The 13917-nt window shown below is 39.9% G+C and overlaps 1 protein-coding gene and 1 non-coding gene across 6 annotated transcripts in view; one reads left to right on the top strand and one right to left on the bottom strand.

Moving 5' to 3' along the window:
- ATP11C (ATPase phospholipid transporting 11C) overlaps window positions 1-13917 on the top strand; it is a 207566-nt gene that overhangs the window by 47043 nt on the left and 146606 nt on the right. The window lies entirely within an intron of this gene.
- On the bottom strand, window positions 29-151 carry LOC116812370 (U6atac minor spliceosomal RNA). The gene has a single exon (XR_004370671.1). It is a non-coding gene; the product is annotated as a U6atac minor spliceosomal RNA (small nuclear RNA).

Here is a 13917-nt window from a genome sequence, read left to right as displayed (position 1 = left end):
AATAGATTATTCTCTTGTATTTTATGGATAAAAATCATGGATAAATGACATGAAGTAGGTAGCAATTCCTTAACCATATGTGTGTTTTATAAGTCATAGAATTTTTTCTATCCTGAGGAAAGTGCTAACTCTCTTGCTTAGCATACAGTACAGGTAGCATGTTTTTGCTTCCTCTTCGTTTGGTCTTTTAGGCTATCAAAAGTGAGTGAGGGGAAACGGAACAAAAATAGTATGTACTAGGCAGTGTGTATGTTTATCTTATTTAATCTGACTTGATGGAAAGTGAGGTCCATCAAACAATTTGTACCACCAAGTCTTGGAGCTAGTAAATGGCAGGGTCAGAATTTAAATGCAGGTGTTTTGGATAAAACCGTTATTAGCTCACTGTATGGTATCGCCTCTCTTTGGAAGTGAGTGGGTATGTGCGTGCATGTGTTTGTGTTTGTGTTTGTGTTTGTGTGAGAGAGACGGAGGAAGGGAGGGAAGGACAGGAATTGGGAGAGTGAGGTAGAAATTGAGATTTGGAAGGAGAGAAAAGCCCTCCCACCTTTCATTGCCATCTAAAATCTGGGCTTTTAGATATCGTGATTTGTATCTCAGCTTTGCCATTTACTTGATTTGTGGCACATTTGTCTCTCTGAGCCTCATGTTTTAAAAATTTGAAATGTAGAACATTTACATTGAGTTATGAGGAATACAGATAATATATGTAAAATGTCTCACATAGAATGTGCTCAATTTAGTGGTGTCCATTACTATCAGCATTACTGATTTCCTACCATTAAATATGTTTTGTAAATGAAAATAATCTGGTTTTGGAAGATGGCAAAGGAGACTTAGAATGATTTCTATAGTTGTTTGTTTAGTTCTTTTGACAAAATTGCCTAAAGTTCTTTTATAAAAATGGAATTCATTTTCTCTACTTTTCACTCCTTCTCAAGTCAAAATAACACAAGGTATTTACTAAATCAGTTTGCAAATTTGGAAAGTTTTAAAAAGTGCTGCTGAGCTGGGTGCAGTGACTCACGCCTGTAATCCCAGCACTTTGAGAGGCCCAGGAGGGAGGATTGCCTGAGGCCAGGAGTTCAAGACCAGCCTGGGCAACATAACAAGACCTCATCAAAATAAAAAATAAAGTATTCCTGAATGCTCTGGACTTGCCTACTGGTTTGGAAGTGGTTATCTCAGCGTGGAGGATTGGAGATGCCATTTTTATTTTACATGGACAACAAACCGTTGCTAGCTAACTTTAGTCCCTTAGCCCATGTAGATCTGACAGTTTATGACGTGAGACTGTTTTCTCTAAGTGACACAAACCATTTCAGGTTGTTTCAGTAAGGTTATTTTGGGTCTTAACAAGCAGGGCCCAAGAGCTTCTGTGTGTTTCATTAGTCAAGTCAGGGAGATGAGAATGAGTCTGAGAAAGGGCATCAGACTATCAGTGCCTTGGACCTTGGGAGGGCTGTTGGCTCCAACTCTACCAATCAATAGCCTTCTGGGAATTGGTTCATATGATTATTTGATTTCATAGAAGTACTCTTCCAGCCAAAAGTGCTGCTTGACACATGAAAATTGTATCTTGACAATTTTTGGATAATACCGCACTATCCTTTGATATTGTTGAAAATCAGAATTGGTAATCAGTATGCTTTCCTTCTAGCCATGAAGTCTTTAAGTAAATATGTTAAACTTAGCGTTTTATTGTAGACTTTGTGGTTAATTATGACCTTTCTTAGCAAGCTGATGTCACAATGTAATAAGTTATGTTTCTCATATTTATTCAGAAGTCCAGGATGTCTTTGTGTTAGGGTGATATTTAGGTTTTGATATCTTTGATTCGTCTATTTTCTCCAATCGTAAATTCAGTTCGTAAAATTTATTTTACTCTTTTCAAATTACAGTGGCCACATCATCTTATTTAATTTTCATCTTACTTTGTGCATCATTTTAGGGTAGGTCTTATTGCCACCTTATGATGAAAAAAATAAGGCTACATTTTCCCAAAGATCGTCATTGGACAGTGAGTCCATATTCAGAAGCCGATTCTGATTTTTGTTTATGTTCTTTGGATTAGACCTCTGGGCCTTGAGCTTGATCTGGCTCTCTAAATTTCATTGATTTGGTAAACATTCAAAAACTAAATGTCTAATGACTACCTTTGTCCCACAGTTAGGATCAACAAATGTGATTAGATGCCTCTCTTCAAAGGAGTTCATGAAATAACCAGTTGGCAAGAGGCAAAGTTTGGGAGTAGTTTCTTCTACCCTTCATACACATAACCATCTCTTTCTAGATTGACTGGAGAGGGTTCCAGTGTCCAAGCAGGAATGACCAGGCTTCATGAAACTTTCGAGTGGCTTTAACTAAAATGTTGGGCCATGAGGTGAGGCCCAACCTTGTAGATTTAGTGGGGCCTCTTGAGGAGCTACTTCGTGTTAAACACTATTCTAAGATTAAAGCAAAACAAGCAAAAAATATGATTTCGTCCTTCAGGACCTCACAAGCTAGCAGACAGGATGGAAGCATACATAGAGGTGCTTCCAATTTCTGCTTTGCCCTGTCCACCCTTCATTCTGCTAGCAGAACAGTTTTTTGAAAACATGCCCTTTCCTTGCTTAAAACTTTCTGGTGGCTCCCTGTTTCTCATAGGATCAAGTTGAAGTTTCTTATCAGGACAAGGCCTCCACTGATTTGGCCCAGCTTCTTCTACACTTCCACAGCTTGCTCCAGGCACATACCACTCCTTGGGGTGCTTAGAACCCATCATGATTTTTCATACCTCTGGGTATTTATTTATGCTGAGCTCTCTGTGTAGAATGCTGTATTAATCTGGGTCCTCTGAAAAACAGACACACAGGATTAAATTGGCAAGGGTTTATTAGAGGAAAATGCCTGTGGAACAGACAATGGTGAGGGGGCTGAGAAGGCTGGGAGTGCCATTAGTCCTTCATGCAAGTCTGAGCCCTAGTGAAGGGGATTGGGAGAGCTGGTTAGGCAGAAGGTTTCCAGACTGCTGTGCAGTCTAAAGAAGATTCAGAAAAGCTATTGGGGAGTCCAAAGTCAGCTGTTAGTGGAGTCCTGCAACTTCCAGCAACAGTCTGCTTTGGTATCCCTGCTGTACTCAGTGATTGGTTGGGAGCACCCCTTTGGAGGTGTGACTTAGTACAGACACTAGGATGAATTTCTGAGGCAGATGGGGTCCTTAATCAGTTGTGCTCTTTGTAGTTGGAGACCCTTGAGTTGCCTCTTGGCCTCTTCTTGGCTGCCATAATTCCTTTTCTCTTTCGTTGAATTCTTCCTACTTGTCCTTAAAGGGCCAGCTGTAAATGTTTTTTCTTCCAAAAAACTTTTCATTGAAGGAAAATCTCAGAATGTCCATCATGATCCCACGTCCTGCCATGATCATACCATAATCTTTGCTTGGCAAATTTTTAATACATTTATTTGATTTGTACCCCTACCACCTATTACAGGACCAAAAATCTGTTAGGTACTCGGGAAGTGTTTGTTTGAATGAATGCATTGGTAGGGCTTGGACAGGCAGATCTGGGGAGAAGGTAGTTGAGGCAGAGGGAACTGCTTAAGCAAAGCCATAGAGGGAGAAGAATAAAGGATTTACACTGTAGTTAATAAATGTCTTTTTTCCCCAAATAAGTATATCTTCCCCCAAAGCTGTCATTTTAGAGAAAGCCTATTATGATGCAAAACAGTGGGGGAAAGGAGTGTCTTCCTGGCAGTTGAAAATGATTCATATTTGAGAACTTTGTTGAACAATGTTTTGAGTATTTCCTGAGAGACTTCTTTCTTGAGAGGAAACAGTTGATGGAAATGGAATTTTACTGCTACCGGGAAAAGTGCGATAAAGATAAAATCTCATGCAACAACTACTACCAGAATAGAAATTTCCATAGAGCAAAGAGATTTCAAAGTCTCAGCTAATGGCTCATATGTATTTAGTATTCAGTGCAGCTGAACTGTAATTCTGTAATGGAATTTGACCAATTTTGAGAAGCCAGTTTGTAATGTATGAATTAGTGGAGACCCATACATCTTGACGTTTGCTGACTCTGCCAGATGTTGGTTATATTTCTGATGGAAAGAAACAGAGAGCTGGCTGGGATCCCAAATCTTAGAATTGCTACCAGCCGCCTACCACTGCCACATGTTGCAGTGGTAGGAGATAAACATGCTGAGGATAAGACCTGAAAAAAAATCACTCTATATCAGCAACTGGAGATACAGCCCATACTCCTTATGAAATACTCTACTCTGGTGGCCTGGGTTGAACCATGTATGAGGCAGGCACTCCTTTTAGCCCAGGCCCAAGTCTGCTCTATGCAGTCTTCCTCATATCTTGTTTCCCTAGAGTTACCACTTGAAGGCATTCCTTATTTGTAATGTGGTGATGATTAATGGCACCTACCTCATGGGCTTGCTGTGAGGTTTCAATCAAATAATGGATGCTGAAGGCTTAGACTGTGCCTGGCATAGAGTAAGTGCTCAATAAATGGTAGCTAGATTTCTTTTATTATGCAATAGAAGCAGGACTCTGAGGGTACCATCTTAATATTTCCAGTTGAATGTTATCAAAGTCAGTTGTTCATGCATTTGTTAAATTATGGGCCATAGCAACCCAACTCTACGGACCTGGGCTGCTGTGTCCCAGACTGTAATTAATCTAACACACAGTTGCTTATATCTGTCTTTTCTTCCAAGTGAGGACAGTTTATTATGACTTGTAGATAAGCAAAATTACTTGCTTCTCCATTGTGTGCTAACCTGGTGTGGAATACCTTTTCTTGTCTGCCTTATTTACCATCTCTCTTACTTTCAAATTTCTGTTATAATTCTCCTTTAGATTACATATAGCTAACTTAAGAAAGTCCCAGATGTGAAAATAAGGCAAGTGCATGATGTATCCCCCTTCCCTTGATTTTTGCTGATCAGGTGGGGAATCTGACCCAATAGCTCTTCTTCTGTATCCTTTCTTCCCTTTCAGTGGAGTAGTTCACATGGGATATTACCTCCTTTACTTCTGTCTTTTACTACTAACACGTTTCTTTTAACCATCTTCCTCCTTTGTTTTCCAAGTTTTGCCTGATTACATCAAGAACTACCTCCTCTTCCTCCTCATTCTATCCCATTTGAAAGCCAGACACATGAATTGAATTGTAAATGGTAGGAAATAGAGTATTACTATTGAGAGATGTGTACCAAGGCAAAGGAAAGCCATACATTAAAATGAGCAAGGGGAAAGTAATATTTGAATTCCCAAAGACATCTCATACTCAATATGTCCAAATCTGAAATCACTCTCTATCTTCTTTAAGCCTTCTCCTGCTAAAGCCCTCTGGAAGTTTGTGGCAGCCTACTCTCAAGATGTTTCACCAGTGGGTTTATTTCATTCTTCTTACTCCTACCATTCTTGCTCTGGGCCTGGCCCTCATCATCTTTTGTCTTGAGGTAATAACTTCTTTCCTCATCTTTTTGTACCCTCTCTGCCCTGGATGGCCTATATAGTGGCAAAAGAAGGTGTTTTTTTTTTTTTTCTTTCCATTTTAGCTTTTTTATTGTCAAATGAGACAAGAATTAAAAAAACAAACAAATGTGTAGCTTAATACAATATTACAAGGCAAACATACTTGAAATCACCATCCAGATCAAGCAATAGAGCCTTGTCAGCCACCCCAGAAGTCCTTCCAGGTGCCCTCTCCCAGTCAAAAACCTTCTCTCCTTCTGAAATAACCATTATCCTGACTTTTAAAGTAGTTATTTCCTTGCATTTCTTTATCTAGACAGTGCTATTTGCAAACACCAGTCTTGCCGCATCCAGTTGCCTTTATACCAAAGTCTAGGGGTGCGCAAATTCCCTAACGGGTTTTCTTTTTTGAAAAATTATTTTAAAATATTTAATTGACAAAGATTGTATAAATTCAAAGTGTGCAGTGCAATGTGATGATTTGATATACATATATATTGTGTAATGATTATCACAATCAAATTAATTAACTCATCTAATACCACCCATGGTGTACATTAGAGCCCCAGAACTTGTTCGTCTTCTATCTGAAAATTTGTGCCATTTGATTATTTTCCTATCTCACCCCCTTATCTCTGGAAACCACTCCTCTCTCTGTTTCTGGGATTCAGCTTTTCTAGGATTCCACATATAAGTGAGACCATATAGTATTTGCCTTTCTGTGTCTGGTTTATTTCACTTAGCATAACTGTCCTCTAGGTTCATTCATTTTGTTACAAATGGCGTGATTTTTTTTTTTTTTTTTTTTTTTTTTGTGGTGAATAATATTCCATTGTGTGTATATACCACATTTTCTTTATCCATTTATCTGTTGATGGATACTTAGGTTGTGACCATATCTTGGCTATTGTGAAGAATCCTACAATGAACATGGGGGTACAGATATCCCTTCAAGATACTGATTTTATTTCCTTTCTCTCCGGCCCTCACAGGTTTTCTCAGGCCTACATTTATAGTTTCTTGTTTTGTTTTGTTTTTGAGATGAGGTCTTGCTCTGTTACCAGGCTGAAGTACAGTGTTACTATCGTGGCTCACTGTAGCCTCAACCTCCCCAGGCTGAGCCTCCTCCCAGCTCAGCCTCCCGAGTAGCTGGGACTACAAGTGCACGCTACCATGCCTGGTTACTTTTTGTATATTTTTGTAGGACAGGGTCTTGATATGTTGCCCAGGCTTAGTCTCCTTTCTATGATTCCCCCTCCCCTCCCCCTAGTCTCTGTCCATACCATGCTATTTATAGGCTGCTAGATACCTCAGGTACCTCTTGGTGTTTGCCAGATGCCTCTAGGTATTGGCTCCTGTTGTTCTCTCTTTCTGAAGCTGCTGCTCTTCCATTCACTGGTGAAATCCTAGACCTAACTCAAATGTCATTTCTTCTGTGGTATGCTGCCCTGGATCTTCCTTCTATGACGTACCTGGGGTAGAACGAATTCTTCCCGTCCCTGTGTTCTGTGTCCATTATAGCATTTTACACTTGCTTCTATTGTTAGCATTTTTCAGTCTTTGGTACCTAACAGATTTTTTGTAGGTGCTCAATAAATGTTCTTTGAATGAATGTATCTCTGTAATCCATAGTTAAAGTTCTTTCAGGGTGTCAAATTTTCTTCAGAATCAACAAAAATATCTTGTTTTGATTTGCACACAAAGTTGAAAACATATTTTTATTTTCTGTCTGTAGCTATTATTGCCAATATTTGGCTTTACTATCTTTGTATGATAAATATTTGCTATTTCGGCCACATTATTGGTAAAATAGACCTTTGTGGGCTTTTCTGGCTACCTGCACACCATTTTTATTATTTCAAGGATAACAGTAATTATTGAGTACAACAATGTGCCAGACATTGTGCTAAGCTTTGTCTGTGCATTATTTGCTGACTCATCATCCTAATCCTTTATTATTTTCATTTTACATGTCAGAAAGTAAAATTTAGAGAAGTTAAATGAGTTAAAGTTATAACGCTAAGAAAGGGTAGATTCAGGGTGCAAATCTAGGCAGTCTGACTATAAATGTAAAACCCATTTTGTTTAACCATTATTTTTTTGTTTGTTTTTTCCTCTTTGAGACAGAGTCTCACTTGCTCTTTGCCCAGGCTAGAGTGCAGTGGCATGATCTCGGCTCACTGCAACCTCCCTCTTCCGGTTTCAAGCAATTCTCCTGCCTCAGCCTCCCAAGTAGCTGGGATTACAGGCACGTGCCACCACACCCACCTAATTTTTGTAGTTTTTGGTAGAGATGGGGTTTCACCACGTTTGCCTGGCTGGTCTTGAACTCCTGGCCCCAAGCGATCCACCCTTCTTGGCCTCCGAAAGTGTTGGGTTTACAGGCATGAGTCACTGGGCTTGGCCGTTTTTTACCATTCTGTGTTATTTCTTATTAAGAAAGATAATAGTTCTCAGTAGCCAACAGCGGACTCTTGCAAAGCATCTGTGGAGCACAGCTCATTTGTGGAAGTTTGCTACCCACTGCTGCACTGGGACTCAAGTCAATTCTTTAACATCTTCATTCCCCCTTCCCTAAATTGCTTCTGTGCAAGGGCCTGTCCAGCTCTACTGATATTAGGTGTGTATATCTTGTGGTGAATGGGCGGCAGCTTGGTTAATGACTCTTGGTGAGCCAGAAATAACAAGGTTGCTCTTATATTGACATGTCTTTTCTTAGCCACATATATTATTTAGCTTACGGCTACTGTCTTAAGGGTTATCATCACTATAAATGATGTGTTTTGTGCCTGGCAAGGTCATAAGTTGTGTCTTCTAAAGTGATATTGGTCATAAATGTTAATTGCTACTTCTTAACTTCCCTTTGAGGTGTTACAAGGAAATCCATGTATGAACAACTGAGGAAGCAATTAAGCAGAAGAACAGCAGCACAGGAAAATCCAGTAGTTGGTACTGCACATAGGCCCCTGGGCTTACAGAAACTCACCAGGGGCCCCAGAGGAATTGCCTTTGAAATAGCAGCAGTGGAGGCTCAGCCATTTGGGAAATCATTGATGGTCATTGGTAGATGGCACAGACGAATGAAGTCTAGTCTCACATGAGTGTTTGTCCTGTTTCCCTCATTAACATGTCACTTTTCCAGGTCAGAAATTGTAGTCTTTCTTTGGTTGAGCCCTGTGCCCCTTAATACTGCCCAGTCCTGCATATGGCATAGATATGGCATTGTTCACCTGCAGGCACTTCTTGTCTATTTTAAATAACCCTCTTACTGCATTTTGGTTTTTTAAGTCAGTTTTCCATTTAAGCAAATTGCCAAGGTTTATCTAGAATTTTTGGTTGTGTAAAACTTAGCCCCAGCAGCTAACATTTTCTGTTCCTCTAGCAAATTCCAGGTGCTGTTTAAAACACTTTCTACATAGTTACCTCCTGGAGTCCTCTCAAATCCTTTGAGGTAGGTACTGTTATTCTCCCTGCTTTCTAGCTGAGGATGAAAATTGGCATCACTTGCAGCTTAGAAGATTTCTTGTTATAAATAAAGAAATTTGTTAGGGAGATGTGGTGATGCCCACCTGTGGTCCTAGCTACTTGGGAGGCTGAGGCAGGAGAAACCCTTAGGCTCAGGCGTTCAAAGCTACAGTATGTGATGATCTTGCCTGTGAATAGGCACTGCACTTGTGCCTGGGCAACATAGTGAGACCTCATCTCAAAATAAAATTGTCGTATTGGGATTTCAGCCGCACTTTCTGCCTAAGGTACTGCTTTGTTTGGAAAGGGTACTTGACAAACATCTGTGTGGCTGGGAGGGTGCCTCTAGAGATAGTGATTTTTCTCTAGGATCAGTTATATAATCATTTTGGGAAAAAAACACACCATTTTTGTTTTGTTCTTGTTAGAGAAGTGGCCGTAGCATTTTCTTTCAATGGACACTTTATCAATAGCTTTTCTAGGAAGTTTTATTTTGTTGTTTTTGTGGGGGTGAGCTTCAAGACTATATTTGCTGTTGTTTCTTTTCCCAGACTACCCTACCTCCTATTGTAGTGTCAATACTGTAGAAGGATTTAGTAACTGATGGTCGGCAGTTTGGCTCTTTTGTTAATTCCTGATGCTGCAGATGAAGTAATGTGTTTTCTTGTCAGATAAAATGTATAAGGCTGCTACTCAGCTTGACAGGAAGAATGAGCTAGAAGTACTTCTCAAAGAAAAACGTCTCAGAGATAACTTCTGACTTTTCCTTTTTCACTTCCTAACGTTGTTCTCCTGTATCCTGCTCTACTCCTAAGCAGGTATGTGATTTGGGCAATTCATTTAATCTCTCTGTACCTCAGTTCCCTTATTTATAAAATACTGAAAACAAGCAGGTTCCTCTAACAATTCTGTGAGATAATATCTGTATAGTACACATCACGGGGACTGGAATATAAAAAGCACTCAATAAACCTTAGCTATTATTAGCAACCACATGAACATAAAAATGTACACTTCCTCAGGGGCCTGAATGCTCTCCAGGTTCATGCTCCAGAAGTATTGTTTTTTGTTTTGTTTTGTTTTGAGACAGGGTCTTACTTTGCTGCCCAGGCCGGAGTGCAGTGGCACGAACACAGCTCACTAAAGCCTCAACCTCCTGGGCTCAAGGGATCTTCCCACCTCAGCCTGCGAGTAGCTAAGACTACAGGTGTGCGCCACCACGCCCAGCTAATTTTTTTTATTTTTTATTTTTTTTTTTTGTGGAGATGGGGCCCAGGCTGGTCTTGAACTCCTGACTTCAAGCGATCCACCCACCTCAGCCTCCCAAACTGCTGGGATTACAGGTGTGAGGCACTATGCCTGGCCAAATTGGTGTTATTATTCTCAAAAGGAAACCTAGGTTGATATCCTGCTTACCTAAGGAAGGTTCTTCAAAGGTGTTTTACTGTTCTTGGCTAAAGAGCATAAGAAGGGCAGTAACTAAAAGAACTTTAGTGGCCAGATGAGAAACTAGATAGTTACTGGAAATAGATATTATAATATCTAAATTTGTGCAATTTTATTCTGAGAATATGACATTTGGTTTCATCTTCCTACAATGGAAGCAAATGAATGGGTAACTAAAAGTGGTGTGATGGAGAGGATTGAGTCCTAAATTTGTGTAGTATGCTCTTCCATCAAGGATTGAGATTAGGGGGAGGAGGAGGTAGTAGGAGAGGGAAGAATATTTAAATAAGACGAGACATTTGGCTGGTCTTGGAAATTGATGTCAAGATTCATGCCCCACCTGCTAGTAAAGTTAATCAAAACCAGAGAAATCAGGAAGCCTCACTGTAGAGCAGATTTCATGCATTTTACGTCTCCCTTCCTCTCCTCAAATTCCCCACATTGTGTCTGATTATAGCCAGATATGGCTGGGTGTTCTAAGCCTCACCTCCGGAGATTGGTATTCACTAAGTTTGGCCTGACACGCAGAGCTCTGCATTTTGAACAAGTTCCCTGGGGATCCTCCTGCAGACCTTCTCAGAAGCACCTTTTGAGAAAACCTGGATTCAAATTAAGGCCCACATATCGCCATAATTGGTCAGCCTGGAATCAGCATTGAGTTTTGGCATCTAGCCACACACATTCACTTGTCCTCTTGCACTTTTGCCAAAATGGGAACAAATGCATTTCTCTTTAGTTTGGGAAAATCAACTTTTTATATTAATGTGGTTGCTAATAATAGCTAAGGTTTATTGAGTGCTTTTTATATTCCAGTCCCTGTGATGTACGCTGTACAGGTATTATCTCATAGAACCGTTAGAAAAACCTGGTTGTGCCAGGCGCGGTGGCTCACGCCTGTAATCCCAGCACTTTGGGAGTCCGAGGTGGGTGGATTACCTGAGGTCAGGAGTTCGAGACCAGTCTGGCCAACATGGTGAAACTCTGTCTCTACTAAAAATACAAAAAAAAAAAAAAAAAAAAATTAGCCAGGCATGGTGGCACACGTCTGTAATCCCAGGTACTCGGGAGGCTGAGGCAGGAGAATTTCTTGAGCCTGGGAGACGGAGGTTGCAGTGAGCCGAGATCGTGCCATTGCCCTCCAGCCTGAGTGTGACAGAGCGAGACTCTGTTTAAAAAAAAAAAAACCTGGTTGTTTTCTATATTCTGTAAATAAGGAAACTGAGGTGCAGGGAGATTAAATGAGTTGCCCAAATTGCATAGCTGCTTAGGAGTAGAGCCGGAAATTTATCCAGACAAGCTACTTGAATCTGTACTCGGTTTTTGTTCTTAATTGATCTTGGGTGCATGGAGTTGTTGGCTGCACTTTAACTGCTACACTGCACTGTCTTTGGAGCCAATCAACTTTTTTTTTTAATGTTTCGGAAACAAGCCAATTTACTTAATTTTTTTTTTAAATTGTGGTAACATACACGTAACGAAATTTACCATCTTAACCTTTTTTTTTTTTTTGTATTTTTAGTAGAGACCGTTTTTTGCCATGTTGGCCAGGCTGGTCTCCAACTCCTGGCCTCAAATGATCCGCCTGCCTCAGCCTCCCAAAGTGCTGGGATTACAGGCGTGAACCCCCTTGCCTGGCCCATCTTAACCAGGTTTAAGTGTATGGTTCTGTGGCATTAACTGCATTCACACTATTGTGCAACCATCACAACTCTCCATCTCTAGAACTCTTGTCATCTTGCAAAACAAATTCTGTATTCATTAAACAATAAACTTCCTGTTTTCTTTTCTCCCCAGCCCCTGGCAACCACTGTTCTACTTTTTGTCTCTATGACAAAGCCAATCAATTTTTGTGTTAAGTGTATACCATTAATCTCTACAGCCAGTAGCTTTCTATTGAATTTTTTAGATAAAAAAATGTACAAGTCAAACCAGGATTTATAAACATATACTCAGTATTGAAACAAGAAGCCATAGACATTTTAAATAGAATTTAGCATGCCTTTAAAAATGTGCAATTGTATCTTTTAAAGGACTTGAAGTCTGCTCCACTGTGTAAAACAACTAGATTAATATTTGATAACTTACACATAAGAAAGCTGCACTGAAAGGAAAAACAAGCCCTATTGCTGGGTGGTTCCTTTATGCTCGAGAAAGCAGTTTTTTTGGCAAAATAAATACATTTGTGATCACATGAATTAATGCAAATTGCTGCATCAGGCTAAAAATCCATTATGCTCAGTAACTTTAATGAGATTGTACGTTTTGGAATGCTTTGGATAGAGCAAAGCAATACATATTAAAAGTGCTGATTATGAAAGCTGAAGCCCCACTTTTCCTCCTGTCAATTTTGTTTAAGTTGAATTGCCTACGGGTTACTAATATTTAGAAAGCTGATTTGTGAAGCTAGAAACCATCATTCTGAGCAAACTATCACAAGGACAGAAAACCAAACACTACATGTTCTCACTCATAGGTGGGAACTGAACAATGAGAACACTTGGACACAGGGTGGGGAACGTCACACACCAGGGCCTGTTGTGGGGTGGAGGGAGGGAGGAGGGATAGCATTAGGAGATATACCTAATGTAAATGATGAGTTAAGGGGTGCAGCACACCAACATGGCACATATATACATATGTAACAAACCTGCACGTTGTGCACATGTACCCTAGAACTTAAAGTATAATAATAAAAAGAAAGCTGATTTGTGTGGTTACACAGGTATAGTAGTTTTATTTCAAGCTTTTGAAGATACAGTTCCACCCCTCCCACACACACACATTTTTATTTTATCTTTCTGGGAAAATCCTGAACCTAGAAGCTTCTTTTACAAACTTTGTTCTGTGTCAGATAATTAATTTGTAAGCTTGATGTAGACAATTTCAGATGCTGTTATTATTCTGAAATGTACTATGGTTATCAATTTTTAGCTATTTACACAAAGCATTATTACGTTTTAATTTTTTAGGCTATCTTAAAATACTTGAATTGTGTCAGCCAAATAGGGACTGAAGGGTGCTTTATAATAACTTAAAACTTAGATCCTTTTTTACCTAATGATAAAATCAGTAGGAGTGTATTTTTTCATTCAGGGTCGTCTCTCTCTTTGATTCTCTTTCATTTACATGGTATGTAATCAGGATACATATGATTTTAAAAATTTGATTGACAATTAGTCATGATGATTGTTTTGAAATTAAAAAGTATTATATGTGGTTAAAAATTTTAAAACAGGTCGGGTGAGGTTGCTCACGCCTGTAATCCCAGCACTTTGGGAGGCCGAGGTGGGCAGATTGCTTGAGTCCTGTAGTTCGAGACCAGCCTGGGAAATGGGAAACATGGTGAAACCCTGTCTCTACAAAAAATACAAAAAAGTTAGCCAGGTGTGGTGGCACACACATGTAGTTCCAGCTACTCAGGAGGCTGAGGTGGGAGAATCACCTGAGCCCATGGAGGTTGAGGTTGCAGTGAGCCAAAATCGCACCATTGCACTCCAGCCTGGACAACCACAGTGAGACCCTGTTTC

The sequence above is a fragment of the Hylobates moloch genome, unplaced genomic scaffold (assembly GCF_009828535.3).
Source record: "Hylobates moloch isolate HMO894 unplaced genomic scaffold, HMol_V3 SCAFFOLD_7, whole genome shotgun sequence".
NCBI lineage: Eukaryota > Metazoa > Chordata > Mammalia > Primates > Hylobatidae > Hylobates > Hylobates moloch.
The sequence above is the reverse complement of the archived record's forward strand: the minus strand, read 5'-3'. Positions and strand labels throughout refer to the sequence as shown.